At 35.0% G+C, this 17,886-nt stretch overlaps 1 long non-coding RNA gene and 1 pseudogene across 1 annotated transcript; one reads left to right on the forward strand and one right to left on the reverse strand.

Moving 5' to 3' along the window:
• The first annotated feature begins 6,041 nt into the window (after positions 1-6,041).
• Positions 6,042-8,297, forward strand: LOC18442891 (hyperosmolality-gated Ca2+ permeable channel 1.7 pseudogene; annotated as a pseudogene).
• A 4,697-nt stretch (positions 8,298-12,994) lies between these two features.
• Positions 12,995-15,070, reverse strand: LOC148782247 (uncharacterized). The gene is made up of 2 exons (XR_016054062.1): positions 14,573-15,070; positions 12,995-13,882 (listed from the first exon to the last, which is right to left on the reverse strand). It is a non-coding gene; the product is annotated as an uncharacterized LOC148782247 (long non-coding RNA).
• Positions 15,071-17,886: the final 2,816 nt, after the last annotated feature.

Below are 17,886 nucleotides of genomic sequence, written 5' to 3' on the forward strand. Positions count from 1 at the left end.
AAAATTATTCGATGTGCAATGAAATCGACGAGATCATAATTTTAAAAACTATAAAGGATCCAATCTTAAATTGATTTCAGTATTTTTTGAATCAGTAGATGATCCTATGTTTGATAATTATCTTATATTTGCTAATGATCACAATTTTTATAAAGAATAAGAGAGATAGGGGAATTATCCGGAAATATATTCTCCCTCCCAAATCCTTTTAAAGATAAATAATAAATAATACATAATGTTCTTAACAAATATTAACCAAGATAAATAAAATATATGGGGAATTTGTGAGGCCCATCTCCACACACGCACGAACATTTCAAACTTTAAATGAAGGGTTGTTTTGGTCAACTCCTAATCAATTAAGCCAATGTTCAAATCCCTCAGACAAATCTTTTATTACAATATTAACTTAACAAGGGAAATTTACCAAAAATACCTATAAGAGATAATTATTTAATATTTTGTCTAGTTGTAATGATTTGCAAAGATTCCAACCCAATACCATATGTTTTTTATAAACATTATGAAATTAAATTAAAAGATATAGGTAAAAGTTTATATTGTTCTTCTCCCATGGGTAATTTCATAAACTTCCCATTAATAATAAAGGCGTAGTTGTAATGATTTGCAAAGATTCCAACCCAATACCATATGTTTTTTATAAACATTATGAAATTAAATTAAAAGATATAGGTAAAAGTTTATATTGTTCTTCTCCCATGGGTAATTTCATAAACTTCCCATTAATAATAAAGGCGTGTTTGATATTTAATAGGTTGACCTCTAAATTATATTTATAACAAATGTCTAAACCAGTTTAAAAAAACGTCGAGTCGAACCGGACTCACCCGGTTCGACTCGGAAATCACAATGGATGGATCGAATCGGCGAAAAAAACGGGAATCGTCCGGTTCTAGAGAGAACCGGACGATTCTGCACAGTGACTCGCCGATTCACTGTACGGAATCGGCGAGTCCAGTACGGTTTTTTTTTTTTTTGTAATCCATGATAGATTTTTTTGTAATACTTGATTGATTTTTTTGTAATCCATGATCGAATTGTTTTTTTTTTTTTTTGTAATCCATGATCGAATTTTTTTATTTTTTTTGTAACCCATGATAGAATTTTTTGTAATCCATGATCGAATTTTTTGTAATCCATGATCGAAATGTTCGTTTTTTTTTCTTGTAATCCATGATCGAATTTTTTGTTTTTTGTTTTTTTTTTTGTAACCCATGATAGAATTTTTTGTAATCCATGATCGAATGTTTTGTAATCCATGATCGAAATGTTTGTTTTTTTTTTGTAATCCATGATCGAAATGTTTGTTTTTTTTTTTGTAATCCATGATCGAAATGTTTGTTTTTTTTTTTTTTAATCCATGATCAAATTTTTTGTTTTTTTTGTTTGTTTTGTAACCCATGATAGAGTTTTTTGTAATCCATGATTGAATTTTTTGTAATCCATGATCGAATTGTTTTTTTCTTTTTTTGTAATCCACGATCGAATTTTTTTTTTTTTTTTTTTTGTAATCCATGATCGAATTTTATGTAATCCATGATCGAATTTTATGTAATCCATGATCGAATATTTTGTAATCCATGATTGAATTTTTTGAAAATTTGTGATTTTTTTTTTTTAATCCATGATCGAATTTTTTTTGTAATCCATGATAGAATTTTTTGAAAATTTGTGATTTTTTTTTTTAATCCATGATTGAATTTTTTTTTGTCATCCATGATAAAAATTTTTGAAAATTTGGGATTTTTTTTTTTTAATCCATATCGATTTTTTTGAAAATTTGTTTTTTTTTTTTTTAATCCATATTATTCAAAGAGAAAATGAGAGAGATGATGATTCTGAGGCCACCCTATCCCAGCCATATTATTCACATATCGAGTCCCAACAGCAACAGTGTAGGGATGAGCACAACAGTGCAGGTGAGCATGAAGGATGGACAATCTTCGGGGATTTTAGATTAGGAACACAACAAAACACTAACACTCAGGGATTTAGAAATAGTCAGACGGTTGCTAATATCGATGATTCGTTTTTAGATCGAATCAATGAATTATTAAACGAATTCAATCAATGGCACCAGCGTGACCAAGAAGAGCAATAACATCGTCTATCATTTTATTTTTAGATCATATGTTACTAATTTTATGCTTTATTGTAGTTCATGTATGTTGATATATTTATTCCATGATAATTCTATGTTTATCCTTTTGTGTGATGTAAATTAAATGCTGAATGGCGGTTCATGCAGGGAAAGAACATATCAATATTCGCATATTCATTCAAAAACATGAAAATTCTTAATGGAGTACCCTCATTTTTTATTGAATTCCTAAAAAACAATATTTATAATGAATTTTAATATTTTTTTCGGATCTTTTTTAAGCTTTATTCTGATCGATTCACCCGATTCCCGATCCGTATAGCCGATTCGCCGATCCGGATCGGTTTTTTGAGAGCCCGATCCGGGTCACTGATCCGTTTTTTAAACCATTGGTATAAACCAATTTTTTTTTAGTGTTAGTCGCCACTTCTCATTTTACATGTTATTTTGGAAGTTGCAGGTATAATTGCGGGAAGCTCCTAGTTCTAAAGCCGCAACTTCCTGAATCAAACACGTCCTTTTTGAGTTCTACAAAATTTTGGACTCATAAGATTGGTAATATTTCTCTAAATTTTTATAATCAAACTAGTACCATTTATGACAATCTACAAATCTTTTTAAATTGAAAAGATTATATATTCCTATGGGAGTAGTGTGTATATTTGCTCCCTCAGGAGAAACATTTCTTGGAACCCTAGATTTTTGGAGATGTAACGTACTAAATTTAGCATCAAGTTTTGGACGGTTAGATCTAGGTATTTGAAAACTAATATCCTTTTTTTTTTTTTTTTTGGGTATGCATCTAGAGATTCTAAAGTTTGACCAAAAAAAATTTGAACAAGTAAATCCTCCTAAAAAAATAATTTGTGATCAAGAAAATTCCCTAAGTAGGTTTTTTGCTCAAGAGAGCATATGTACAACATGCTCCTATGAGAGAACTAATTTTGTAGGATTGAGTCTTGGTTTGGGTAGATGCTTTCAAAAATATGGTAATGAATGTTGACCATAGGAAATGCATAATTTTTGGTACCCAACAAGATCACAATCATCTTTAACCATTAGATATGAAATCATGCAAGTGATAAATTATTTGCTTAGCCCCAAAAAATTTTTTCCTTTTCTTCTTTTGAATTTTGTCAGATATTCCTGACTATCTGATTTCACATCTGATAATTAGGAATGACGATGACCTTCTAATACCATGGAAATATTGAAATACATTCCCTAAATTTCAAGTATCAACTTTAGATTTAAGTGAAAGGAACACAAAAACCATGGTTTATGTAAAAGAAAAAATTATGTCCAGACAATTAAATTTTGTAATTATGGACTGGTTCAAATTTATGGAAAATTTATTTGTATGTCTATTTTTTTTCAATTTTGCCCCTCACTCCAATGTTGAAAATATCGGACTGCGTTTTTATTTTATTTTTGTAAAAATTTTGAAACATAAGGACTTGTCCGAGGTTTGAATTCTCAAACTACCCTATAGTTTATAGTTTTTGTTTTGAAATATAGGGTTTGATGTTCAAGACATTGGACTAAAATTTATAAAAAGAGAGCCAAATAGGTTAGTCTGATGTTCATGATATTGGACACCCACCCAACTACCACCTATGTGGATGATGTTTCTCTGCTTTTATGGATGATCTTTAATGGAATAGATGATGTTTTCGACAATGTGGTTTTGTTATGGATGATGTACATTTGATGTTCGTGATAATGTGGTTTTATTATAGTTAATGCCTTTAATGAAATTATACTTTCTCTATGATACAATGGATGAAGTGATTGTGGATACGGAAGATGTATGGATGATGTCTTTGTTAATCCAAATACTTTCATAATAACATTTAGCCTTTGTTATCTGTAGCTATGGATCCCCAACGCCGTCAGCTGTTGGTAATATTTAGTGTTGTATATACAATGTGTTGCATAGCATGTTGGTATATCACTGCCCAATAGAGAAGAGAACATGTTCACCCTCGCAAGTGCTTCAACAAGTTGCAAGTGGAGTAGTTTGCTTACCTCGATCTTTGTAATTTGCTATAGGAGAGGTCACTGATTACTGACACACAATATTTGGCAGTTCTGGAACAAGTTGCAATATTCTTAAGCACCGTAACACACGATCAGCGGAATAGGGTGGTCCAAAAACGTTTACAACATTTAGGGCAAACCATAAATTTCTTCTTCAATAGAGTTTTAAAGGCAATCTTAAAATTGGAACCCTTGTTTATGCAACCACTCGGCAATGAAACACTTACGCAAATTGCTAGTGATACACAGAGATTTTACCTATATTTCAAGGTAAGCAATTGTCATGGCATCCACATTGTCGTTCACACATGATAGTTAAATCTGATAAGGGTATGATATTTTGTCTTAATAGGATTGTGTCAAAGCCATTGATGGGACTCACATCGTTGAGTGAGTTAGAAGTCAGTTTACGAAATAGAAAAGGCTTTCTAAGCCAAAATGTTATAGTTGCGATTGGTTTTGACATGCATTTCCATTGCATAATTGCTAGATGGGAGGGATCCACATCAAACTCTGAAGTCTTGTATGGCGTAATTAGTAAGGAACACAATAGGCTCCTAGTGATTGAGGGTCAGTCTATTGGATTCTTTCTTCCATGAAACTTTTCTTTCTTCCATGAAACTTTCTTATTATTTGGGCGTATAAATTACTCACTCCATAAACGTAGATTAGGAAAATAGTACCTCGTGGATGGTGGCTCCACTATGTGTGGTTTCCTTGGAGTATATCAAAGAGTTTGTTATGATCTAAATGATTTTGCATCAGGCCCACAAGCTCATCAGGATCACAAAGAGTTATTCAATATACGACATTCAACACTTAGGAATGTGATGGAGATGACATTTGAGCTGTGGAAGGCAAGATTTCTTGTACTCAGAAATCAAATGCAATATCCCCTGAGAACACATGTTGATGTAGTTGTTGTATATCCAATATTGCACAACTACATCATATTGACAAGATGAGCCAATAGTAGAACAGAAATGTGATTCTGAATGAGGGTTGAGAGACAACTAGTAGATGAAGGAGATGACCATTTTTTGCAATTGACAAAGGGAAAAATGATCATGATGATGACGTCCGCCTATGAGATGCAACGTTTTAGATATGGGAGGCCTACGCTCATCGATGGAGGCTATTTTATTGTATTGGTTTTGTGAACTTGATGTGTGTACCATATTAAATGGTTGTTTGTTGAATGTGACTTATTTAAATATAAATTGACATGGGTATGAAATTATGAAGTTGGGTTTCAATGTATTTGACTTATCTAACTTGTCATTCTTATATCGTATGTAAAATTGTATTTTGATTGTTAGGTTGGTTTTGGTTAGATTTTGCTTTCCTGTTTTGCAAATTGGCGTACTATACTCTTGCTTAGTGGCACCTGGGGTCTTGTATGTTTACATATTGTTTGAAAAAATCATTTGACTAGTATTTACCTCTTATTGATTTATTTTCTATGGTATTATTTATCGTATGTTGTTTTTGGTTCCTTCACTAATTTGTACAATGACTAGCATGCCTTTTAGATTGAGTGGATTTCAACTATTTTGTTGTGTTCAATCAATGCATTGATCTTTTAGTCATTTTTTGTCTTAATTTAGGTCATATGTTATCACCGTATTTGTTATTTTGATATTGTATTGTCTTTAATTTGAGACTGCAACAGGAATGTCGACAGTATCTTCAAACCATGGGGGCATCCAATGCTGTGTATGTCATCACTGTGATGTTGATTGTGTTGTATACAAATCAAACACCAGAGGCAACCCGAATGGACTATGTTATCGATGTATACAGATGAAACTACGTTTCTGTAGTGTGTGATGGGTATATCTCATTGAATTTTGAGTTTCATCTAATAAACACAGAGTATATTGAGGGAAATAGATCCAACCAGATAAATAGTCATTTTCGAAGAGATAAAAAATGGCTACTACTTCAGACATTGGTGTTAGTTTATCTATTAATTTTCCCACTGCTTTAGCATTTCTCAACGCATTTGCGATATCGAATTGCAACCATTTAACGATAGGGTATACTTTCCAAAACGGCATCTAAGGAACTAAGAAGCAGTCCAAGACACTCTGAAACAATTGTAAACAAGTTTGTCAATTTTGATTGGAAAAATTATGTAAGGTTTTTAAATTGGATGCCTGCTGCCTTGAGAATGCCAAAACCGAGCTTATGGACCATGCTAAATTGGACTCTGCTGTTTACATTCGGATTTATCTTGTTGGTCTGAAGTTGTTTGTCTCGATTACACTTCTTGCCTTTTCTGTCTTAGTGCCTGTTAATTGGACAGAAGCAACACTGGAGCACCAATCGCTCGATTTAACATTCAACAAAATAGACAAACTTTTTGTATCCAACATTGCTTATGGATCAAAGAGATTTTGGATTCAAATGACAATGGCATATGCTTTTACATTTTGGGCATGTTATGTTCTCTATAAAGAATATGAGATAGTAGCATCAATGAGGTTACTCTTTCTTGCATCTGAAGTCCGCCGCCCAGATCAATTTATGGTGATTGTAAGAAATGTTCCTACGGATCCTGATGAATCTGTCAGTGAGCATGTCGAGCCTTTCTTTTATGTCAATCATCCTAATCACTCCCTCACCTATCAAGTTGCCTACAATGCAAACAAACTTGCTAGAATAGTGAAGAAAAAGAAAAGTTTACATAATTGGCTCGACTATAACCAAAACAACTGTGCTAGAAATCCCAGTAGACGGTCTACTAGAGAGGGAGGCTTTTTAGGTCTTTGGGGGGAGAGCATGGATTCTATCGACTTTTATACTATTGATATTGATAAGTAATCGAAGGTAGAAGAAATTGAGCGGGAAAGGGTTATAAGTGATCCTAAGGCAATAATGCTTATGCCATTCGTTTCATTTAGGACTCGATGGGCTGCAGTAGTTTGTGCACAAACTCAGCAATCAAGAAATCCAACATTATGGCTAACAGAATGGGCTCCCAAGCCTCATGATGTGTACTAGCATATTCTTACATTTCCACTTGTTAGTCTCACAATTCGAAGGCTGATTATCAGTGTGGCACTTTTTTTTCTCATTTTCTTCTATATAATTCCCATCACATTTGTGCAATCCCTTGCAAATATTGAGGGCATTGAGAAGGTTGTTCCTTTCTTAAAGCCTTTGATTAAGAGAAAGGATGTAAAGTCATTCATTCAGGGTTATCTTCATGGGCTTCTTTAAATATATTCCTTATCATTCTGCCAACAATACCCATGGCCATGTCAAATATTGAAGGTCGCATAGCACACTCAATTTTAGAGAGAAGATGAGCAGCAAAATATTATCTTTTTATATTGGTTAGTGTATATTTGGAAATATACTTAAAGGGACGGCATTTGAGCAACTTAAAATGTGTATAAATCAATCTTCGGATGAGATCGCAAAAACAATTGGTGTATCCATTCCCATGAAAGCAGCATTTTTCAAAACATATATTTTGGTTGATGATTGGTCTGGAGTTGCTGCAGAGATCCTCAGATTGAAACATCTGATAATGTATCATTTGAGTAATACACTTTTAGTGAACACAGAAAAGGATAGAGAAGATACATTGAATCCTAGGAGTTTGGGTTTTACTTCACCTAAACCTCAATTGCACTCGTATTTCTTGCTTGATCTTGTTTATGCCATTGTGACGCCCATTCGTCGTTCTTTTATCTGTCTTCTTTGGCCTGACATATATGGTTTACCAATATTAGATCTTTACAATCAAGAGTATGAAAGTGTAGCATCATTCTGGCCAGATATACATGGTTGTACAATCATTGCTATGGTTATATCACAACTCGTACTCATGGGATTGATGAGCACAAGAGGTGCAGCTCAATCAACAACAATACTCATTCCTCGTCCCATACTAACTATATGGTTCCATATGGTGTGTAAAGCCGGTTTGAATATGCATTTGTCAAATTTCCTTTACAAGAAGTAATGATGAAACACGTTGGAGGGGCATACTGAACCAAATCTGAATCTTAAAGCCTATCTACAAGATGCATATATCCATCTGGTTTTTAACGATGGAAATGGTCACCACCAACCAAAACCAGGGTTTGAGGAGGAGAGTAACCCACACGTTCCAACAAAGTGACACTCTCAATTGTCAACTCCGGCACGAAGCAACCATGGTTCAAACTCAATTTCATCAACTTCTAATACCAATGTGTAAGAAACTACAAGTTTGTTAAGTCTAACATGCCTCTTGGGTTTGGGTTTATATATTGTAAATGCTTTGACGCATGATATTTTTTTTTAAGGAGCCACCTTATTTTAATACCAATATGTGAAACTTGAACTTGACAAAATCATTGAGCCCCCACCATTCTAATGAATCTGTTAAACAAAAAAAATCTCAGGCACCTAAACTATACTCAAACTTACATTAAAATACAAGATATTGTTCCTACCATTCCCATATATACTGATTACAATATATACATTTCATATTAACTTAGTACACAATATATACTTTCCTTTCACGTCAACGATATAGCAAATTTGAGGAGCCGAAATGCACCACAGTGGGCAAGAATCACAAGAACACAGCCTAAAAATTCAAAACCACTGCCAATACAACAATCTGGTCTTGTTGACCAAGGGTAGTTGAGACATTTTTGTATTTCCTATGTGTATCTATTGTTCTTATTGTTGTACTCGTCTCTTTTATTTTCATAATTGCATTGCTCAAGAACATCTCTTAAACCTGTAAAATCTTGTTATTGACACACATTTCGGTGGTAGTTGACATTGTCGAGAGACCGCTTGAATTTTGAAGGACAATGAAGTTTATTATACAACCTCTCATCCGTCGTCTATTTATGACATTTGTTGAGGCATTGAATAAACTCGCCACCAAAACTATACTGTAATATTTGGGGCATTTTGAATTGTAAGAGAGAGAGTGTGTAGTTAGAGAGAGTGTGTAGTTATGCATGACATGAACATACAGAGAGAAAGAGAGAGATGTGGCGCATGACATGAAGAATATTTGTACGATAACATGCAGATACAACCTTGTACAAATATTGAACATAGCAATTGAGAAAGAATGAGTCAAAAGTACGCATAGAGAGAGAGAGAGAAAGAGGTCCCAACGCATTGCCGCCCAAACAACTATAATAACGAAAATTTGGCTGCCTTGGGAGGCCTAGACCACAAAACGCCTAACCATAGCCTAAGCATTGGGGTCTGGGCGGGCATGCCTAAGGCTGGTGCCTAGGCGGTCTGAGCCTCTACCTAGTGCTACCCCTTCAAAAAATAAATAATTCAAATCCACCCAAACAAAAATAAGGCATAGTATTGCTCTTCTCTCTCTCTCTCTCTCTCTCTCTCTCTCTCTCTCTAGTTCATGTGCTCTCTCTGCATGTGAGAAAAAGAAAAAGATGGACTCCAAGAGTTTGATACGCGGCCCCCGTCTCTCTCAGATACCCGTACACCCACAAAGGTACACATGGACCCATGTGTTATGTTTCTACATGTAAGAAGAAGATGACCTTCAAGTGTTCGATACGAGGTCCCTCTCTCTCTCTTCATATCCTCCAAGTGTTCGAGACCTCTATCTCATAAATATAGATCCCAAAGAAAAAATAAAAAAAGAAGATAATCTTTAAGAATTTCATATGAGACTTCATGTACACACATACACAAACTAAACACATACACACACATGCACAAAATACACATACAAAACATCATATGGCCCCCACCCCAACCCCCTTCCCGTAGGGCTGCAGCACATATCCCTTAGGGCGGCAGCACATAAGAGTCCAAATCCCTAGCTGCCTAAGCGGTCACATCCGCCTTTAAGGCTGCAGCACATAGGAGTCCAAACCCCTAGCCGCCTAAGAGGCCACATCCGCCTTCTTAAAAATTAACAAGGATGGTCAAGACATTTTGACATGCCACATCATCTAATTGGACCAACTTGAAAGTAACTTACTTTCAACCCATAAACCAAGATAAATAAATAAAAATAAGAAATTTGTCATTTACTACTTAATTGAAATTCTATGATAGAAAATATATGATATTCATGATTAAGAGTGATCATAGTGTCCTCACTCACCCCTAAAACTGGGTGGCAACGGGTCTTATGGGACACAGACTGGAGTCAACGGATCCGATTGGACCCAACTCAAATATTAAAATATATATGTATTTAAATATCATTTAATATATTTTAATAAATTGAGAAACGTGGGACCCTGACCCGAATAGTATTCAGGTCCAAGATTTGAACCCGGACCCAACCCGCCAGGTCCAATATTTGGACTCATACCCAGACCTCGGTCGGGCCTAGCCATCAGTTCCTGGTAGTGATTTTGAAAAAGTCTTGAGCTATATTTGAATTAAGATGAGAGGTGATATAGTAGTGGAGGGACCATGTTGTGCGAGCCAAATGACATGAGTTGTAGTGGGAAGAATGGTAATTTCCCATATCCCTCCTCATGTGGTTATGCTAGTGAATTGTTAAATTACTATTTTACCCTCATAAATCTCACAAGGATTTTTAATTGAGAAAAATGACAATGACATACTGGTTAGAGTAGACGAGTAACTTTTCTCACATTTCTCTTGTGTAGAAGTCTGTTTCCCATTACATAAGGGATTTCAAAAATCACTATCAGGATCAAGAAATGGTGGGAATATAACTAGTTCCAACAAAGTATTGAAACTGACTGGTACCCCTTAAGCCCCTAGGTTTTTTGTTTAATTTTTTTTCATTCTTAATTCCTTTTTTGGTATATTTTAATATTTAAAAGTCCCCATAACTTCTTTTTTTGTTTTGTTCTAACTTTTTATTTGTTAACATTTTCCTGGATCATCAATGCAGAAGGATTCAAATCAGCGATCCAATATAAGATTGATGGGTTAATGATCCAACCCAGTTATTTGTTTACTGGAACAATGGTTTTCAATATACAATAGTGATTAAAAAAAAAAAACTGCTCCAAATCAGGAATCACCCGATCCAACTCAGGATCAGACCGGCCTAGTCACCTGACAGAATAGGGATTGAGTTCAATTTATTAGCATGTGCCCAATTCTATTAGAAAATTGGGCTTGTCTATCACGAAACTGGACGATCTGGATCAACTAAATCACCTATTTCCCACTCGTTTTATGTTTCTTATTTTATTTTTAAAATTTTAACTTATTATTCAAAAAACAATTTACCGTTCCGATCTAACCGGATTGGGCTAGCTAGTGACCGATCCAACCACCCAATCTAGGTTTTAACGCACTCTAAGTTATTGGAAAAATGACGATCGGGATTGGGAATTAGTTGGGACCAACTTTGATTGTGATAGACTCATCAGTTCTTTCAGGATCTGTTTGATAACTAAAAGGTAAACTTTCCCTAAAAATCATAAGTTCTTTTTTGTTGGGAAGAAAGAAGATCTCAGAAGGAAGTTCCCGTGTTTGATAACCTACCAAATTTAAAGAAACTCTGTGTACCTGTGTTTGACAACCTGTTAAAATACTAGACCTATAGCAATGCTATATTTTAATAAGTTTTAATGTTTTTCCTTTTTGGGGATCAAATATGAATTGAAACTTAACTACTTTGCATTCAAATATGCATAGGTAATATCCACATGAGTTTTGATGGAAGCCTATTTTATATTTTGTGTGAAATTTGATGAATGGACTTCTCCCTTCCCCTTTCCTCTATTCTCCTTCTTTTCCCAATAAAGAGAGTTCGATTGAGAGAAAGAAATGTCCTAAATAACCCTTGGATTTCGATCATTGGACAATGGTCCTAGAGATAGATTTGACAAGAGTGAGAGGTGAAGAAAATACCCCAAATATTATAGTACAATTTTAGTGGCCAACGCCTCGACAAATGTCATAAAGAGAAGAAAGAAGAGATGTTATATATAAACTTCATTGTCCTTCAAAAGTCAAGTAGTCTCTAGACAATACCACAACCTGAAATAAGTATCAACAATAAGATTTTACAGGTTCACAACATGTTCTTGAACAATACAATTTTGAAAAAGAAAAAATCGAGTACAACAATAAGAACATTACATAAGAAATACAAAATATGTCTCAACTGCTCCTGATCAAGAAGGCTGGAATGTTGTACTGGCATTGGCTCCTGAATTTTTAGGTTGTGTTCCTGTGATTCTTATGGGTGACTCCCCAGTGGTGCATTTCAGTGCCTAAAATTTAGCACGTTGTTGATATCTTCTATGTACTCATCACACCACTTAAATAATTTGCATTTCTCATCCTGACATATATGACATTTTCTTTGTATAGTCTATTTGGGTTGCCTCTGTTAGTTGATGTATATACAACACAATCAATATCACAGAGAGAGCATAGACAGGATTTGAGGCCCCCACTGTTTGTTGATGTTGTCGACATTATTGTTGCAATCACAAATCAAAGATGATATAATATCAAAAAAACAAATGTGGTGATCATAGATGACCTCAATCAAGACCAACAATAGTAATAACTAAAAGATCAACACATTGATTGAGCATAATAAAATAGTTGAAATCCACTCAGTCTAAAGGGCATGCTTGTCATTGTACAAATTAGTGAAGGAACCAAAAACAGCAAATGATCAATAATACCATAGAAAATAAGCACTTCAATAAGAAATAAATAATGCATATATGATTTTATCAAAACAACATGTGCCAATAAGCAAGAGTAGAGTGCACCAATTTGTAAATATGAAAGCAAAAATCCAACCAAAATAAACCCAACAGTCAAAAAATAATTTACATATGATGTAAGAATGACAAGTGTTAGAGGAGTCAAATATAATGAAACCTAACTTCATAATCTCATACCCACATCAATTGATATTGAAATAAGTCACATTCAACAAACAAGCATTTAATATGGTACACACATCAAATACACAAAACCAATGAAATAAAACAGCTTCTAATGATAAACGTATGTCTCTCACATCGGTAACGTCGCATCTCGTAGGGGGGCACCATCATCATGATCATTTTGCCCCTGAGTCAGTTGCGAAAAACTATGATCTCCTTCATCTACCAATTGTCTCTCAACCTTCCTTTGGAATCATATCTCTCTTCTACTATTAGCTCCTCGTGTGATCATAATGTAGCTGTGTAATAGTGCATATGCAACAACTATGTCAACTTGTGTTCTCAGGGAATACTGCTTTGATTCTTGAATACAGGAAATATTGCCTTCCACAGCCCAAATATCCTCTCCACCACGTTCCTAAGTGGGGAATGTCGTTTATTGAATAACTCTTTGTGGTCCTAAAGAGCTGAGCCTGATACAAAGTCGTTTAGGTGGAAGCAAACTCTTCGACAGTCCTAAGAAACCACGCATAGTAGGTAACCACCATCCATGAGGTAGTATTTTCATGATCCATGTTTGTTGAATGAGTAAATTATATGCCCAAATAACAAAAAGGTTTCAAGCAAGAAAGAATCCAATAGACCTACCCTAAGGCACTGCAAGCCTATTGGTTCCCTACTAAGTGTGTTATAAAGGACTTCGGAATCTAATGTGGATCCCTCCCATCCTGCAAATATGTAATGGAAGTGCATGCCGAAATCAACCGCATCCATAATATTCTGGCCGAGAAAACATTTTTTGTTTTGGAAGCTATTATGCAACCGCTTCTAACTCTTGCAGGATGTGACTCTCGTCAATAACTTCGACATAATCCTATTAAAAAAAATCATACCCTTATTAGTATTATCTTATATGTGTGAACAACAATGTGGATGCCATGACAATCGCTTACTTTAAAATATGAGAAAAATCTATGTGTATCACCAACAATGTGCATAAGTGTTACATTGCTTGGTGGTTGCACGAACAAGGGTTCCAATTGTAAGATCGCCTTTAAAACTCTATTGAAAAATAAATTTATGGTTTGCTCTTAATATTGGAAGCGTTCTTGGACCATGCTATTCTACTAATTGTGTGAGAGAGTGCTTAAGAATATGGAAACTTGTTCCTCGGCTGTTAGTAGTCAATTATCTCTCCTATTGAAACTATAAAGATCGAGGAAAATTTAAGTATAGAAAAATTAATGCACCAAAAGTCATGATCCATCAAAAGTTAGAACTAAATCCAGAAAAATGTGGCACTCCAATATTCAATAGGTTTCTCAGGCATCCATGGGCAACACTATGATTTTACTACTAAAACTATGATCAAAGGGTTATGGCGATAGAAAGAGATAATTAATCGATAGATAAAGAGAGAATGGAACTAGGGTTTTCGTTGGGGCATTAGATTGCAGAGAAACAATACTACGATATACAGATATGAAAGTGAAAGGGATATAGAGCGAGATAAAGAGATACCAAAGTTTTGAAGAAATAGGATTTTAGAGACATAGAAACTCACCTGGAAGAGGCTTCAGGAAAATGAGGAAGGACTGGGGTAGGGTGTTGTGGTGGGTAGATGTAAAAAAGTTCTTGTTGTAGAGAGAGAGAGAATCGATTTGGGGGATGCAATAGAGCAGGGGAGAGAGATGGATTTGAGAGAATCGAAAAAGAGAGAGAGAGAGAGAGAGAGAGGATAGTTACATGTGATAACTGAGGAGGCAATGGCTTGAGGAGGGAGGTCAATGTGGGTTTTTTATGAGAATATGCTTTGAGGAAGAAGCCATTTTTCAAGGGCCAACTTCGCATTTTAAGTTCCATCATTTTAGACGGAACTTTTTTTCTTCAACACGATGGTGTAATAACCCCCCATGAGAATTTCTTCTTAATGTATAAGTTTTGTTCATCAAAGACAAGAGTTATATAGCAATGGGGAAGTTACTTCTTCCTCCCCTAACTTTCAGTTATCAAACACACCCTCGGAGAACAAAGCAGCCTACCAGGCGATCTAGATAGGTCAAATGTCCCTATTCCCACTTGTTTTATTTTTTATTATTATTTTTTTATTATTCTTCAGATGTAAATATATTATTTAAAATATTTTCTAACTGATTCCCATATTGGATAATCAATGTGGCCCGATCTGGTGGTTGGATCGATCTCGCCGGTGACAGCTCCTGTCATGCAATCTAGGTTCAAAACACCGAAAACAACAAAGTTTTGCTCCTCTAGAAACTCTTGTCATAGGGATATTTAAATAAATGTTGGGTTCATAAGAACGATTTCTCAATAAAAATTTACTTCCTTGATTCACACAAGCTCAATTGACCACATGAGTAGTAGGAAGATATGGACCATGTAATGTGTGAAAGTGTGGTCAAGATTGCATAAAGTAGACCACATTGAGAAGCCATTGGTTCCACATATAAGAAACATATGTCTCCAATTTTTTAACTCCATTAGGAAAAAAAAAAAAAAAAGGCTAACCAAGGTCTTTTGTGCTCAACTTTCACGAGTTTTTGGCATGTAGTATTAGTTGACATTGTACAATATGAATGAATGTTATTTGCAGTAAATTTTTATTTACAATCGGCTGTTGTTTGTTATATAAAAATTTACTGCAAATAACATTCATTCATATTGTACAATGTCAACTAATACTACATGCCAAAAACTCGTGAAAGTTGAGCACAAAAGACCTTGGTTAGCTTTTTTTTTTTTTTTTCCTAATGGAGTTAAAAAATTCTCCTTCTTTTTTTTTTTTTTCCTAGGCAGCTGCCCAAGGCCTGAGCCTCACCCAGGGGAAAAAATTCCCCTTGTTAAGAGGCAGTTTTGGTGTTTTTTAAAAAAAATAAAGGGGGATGAAAGTATTTTTTAAGCTCATTTGAAGCCTAAACCCCATTTTAGAGCAAGAAAAACCTCTTAAAAATAGATTTTTGTGATTTTCATAGGATTAAATAGTTTTTCAAAGTTACAAGAAACTGATCCAAACATCACATATTGAGATTAGATTTAGTTTTGGATTTTTTTAGGTCTATTAGATGGTGTTTTAGAAGATTTTGACATTAGAAAATATCTCAGAGGTGAAAGTTTAGAAATCGAGCAATCAAAGTAAGTGAAAAATTTTATTTTTTAGATTTTTTGTATTATTTTGAGATATCTTCTTCAGGATCTAATCGAAAGCAGTGATCCAAAATGAAAATATTGCAACAACCCGAATCCTTTGGATAAAAATTGCATGAGATGCAAATAAAGTAAAAATGATACAAAATGGGGCATAAACCGGTTTAATAAACATCTTGCCGGTATTAGCAAGTTAACGTCCCCAGTGACAAGCCGACACTTGTGCCAATATTGTGGAAGAGAGAGATGAAGAAGAGTTTGTGGATGATATCGCATAACCCATCTATGATGATGAGACAAATTTGGTGCAAGAAGAGATCAAACCCGAGGCAAGCTTGGTGATTTGTCGAGCTTTAACCACTCTAAAGGTGGACTCTAGCAAGGATTGTTGAGATCCAATATCTTCAAAACCCGTTTGCAAATCAGGTGGAAAGGTGTGCATCGTTGCTATTGATGGAGGAAGTTATGAGAATATTGTTCACAAGAAATCGTGGACAAACTCAAGTTGAAAACCGAACTGCACCCAAGACCCTATCAAATTGTATGGTTCAAGGTGGAGTCATATTTACATTGGCTGTAAAAAGAAGAAGTAACACCCATGAGTGTACCTAGTGAGTTGAAACCCCTTTTAGAGGAGTTCAAGGACATCAACCTGATGATCGACCAAATGGATTACCCCGACTAAGGGATACCAAATTGATTTGCCAAACAAGGCTCACTATCATATGAGCCCAAAAGAACACGAGGAACTTTACCAACAAGTTACAGACCTACTCAATAAGGGGTTTATCTGACAAAACATGAGTCCATATGCGGTGTCAGCATTGTTAGCCGCAAAGAAGGATGACCATGGTGGATGTGCATTGATAGTCATGCTATCAACTGGATCACTATCAAATACAGGTTTCCAATTCTAAGGTTAGATGATATGTTGGATATGTTGGGGGTGCCCAAGAGTTTCCTAAATCGATCTAAGAAGTGGGTGTTACTAAATTCGAATGAAGTCGGGTGATGAATGAAAAACCACATTTAAGACTTGCGAGCGTCTATATGAGTGGCTTATCATGCCATTTAGTCTTACCAATGCGCCTAGCACTTTCATACATACGGTGAACGAGGCTCTTTGGCCATTTATAGGCAAATTCGTTGTTGTCTATTTTGATGATATCCTTGTGTCTTGACCCAAAAGAACACATTATACACTTAAGGGTTGTGTTAACCTCTCTAAGGAGTGAAAAACTTTAGATTCATCTTAAAAAATGCTACTCCTTAACAACTTGCCAAATTTTCCTAGGCTTTGTTTTTTCCTCTACAGGTGTATAGGTGGATGAAAATAAAGTAAAGGCTTTCCAAGAATGGATGAAAGTAAATTAAAGGCTATCCAAGAATGGCCTTAACCTCAAAGCATCCATGATGTGCGAAGTTTTCATGGATTGGCTTATTTTATCAAAGGTTTATCAAGAATTTCAATACCATCTCAGTGCCCTTAACTGATTGCATGAAGAAGGGAGAATTCCATTGGTCATCATCCACCGAGCAAAGCTTTTAACTTGTTAAAGAAAAGCTCTCAATTGTGCATGTGCTTGCACTACCCAACTGTAATAAGGTGTTTGAGTTAAATTGTGATGCATTAAAAGTTCGTATTGGTGGAGCGTTCAATTAAGAAGGGTATCCAATAGCCTTTTTTTTTAGTAAAAAACGCAATGAGGCTAT

This window comes from Amborella trichopoda, chromosome 4 (genome assembly GCF_054954075.1).
Source record: "Amborella trichopoda isolate Santa Cruz 75 chromosome 4, AtrichopodaSantaCruz75HAP2 v2.0, whole genome shotgun sequence".
Taxonomy (NCBI): domain Eukaryota; kingdom Viridiplantae; phylum Streptophyta; class Magnoliopsida; order Amborellales; family Amborellaceae; genus Amborella; species Amborella trichopoda.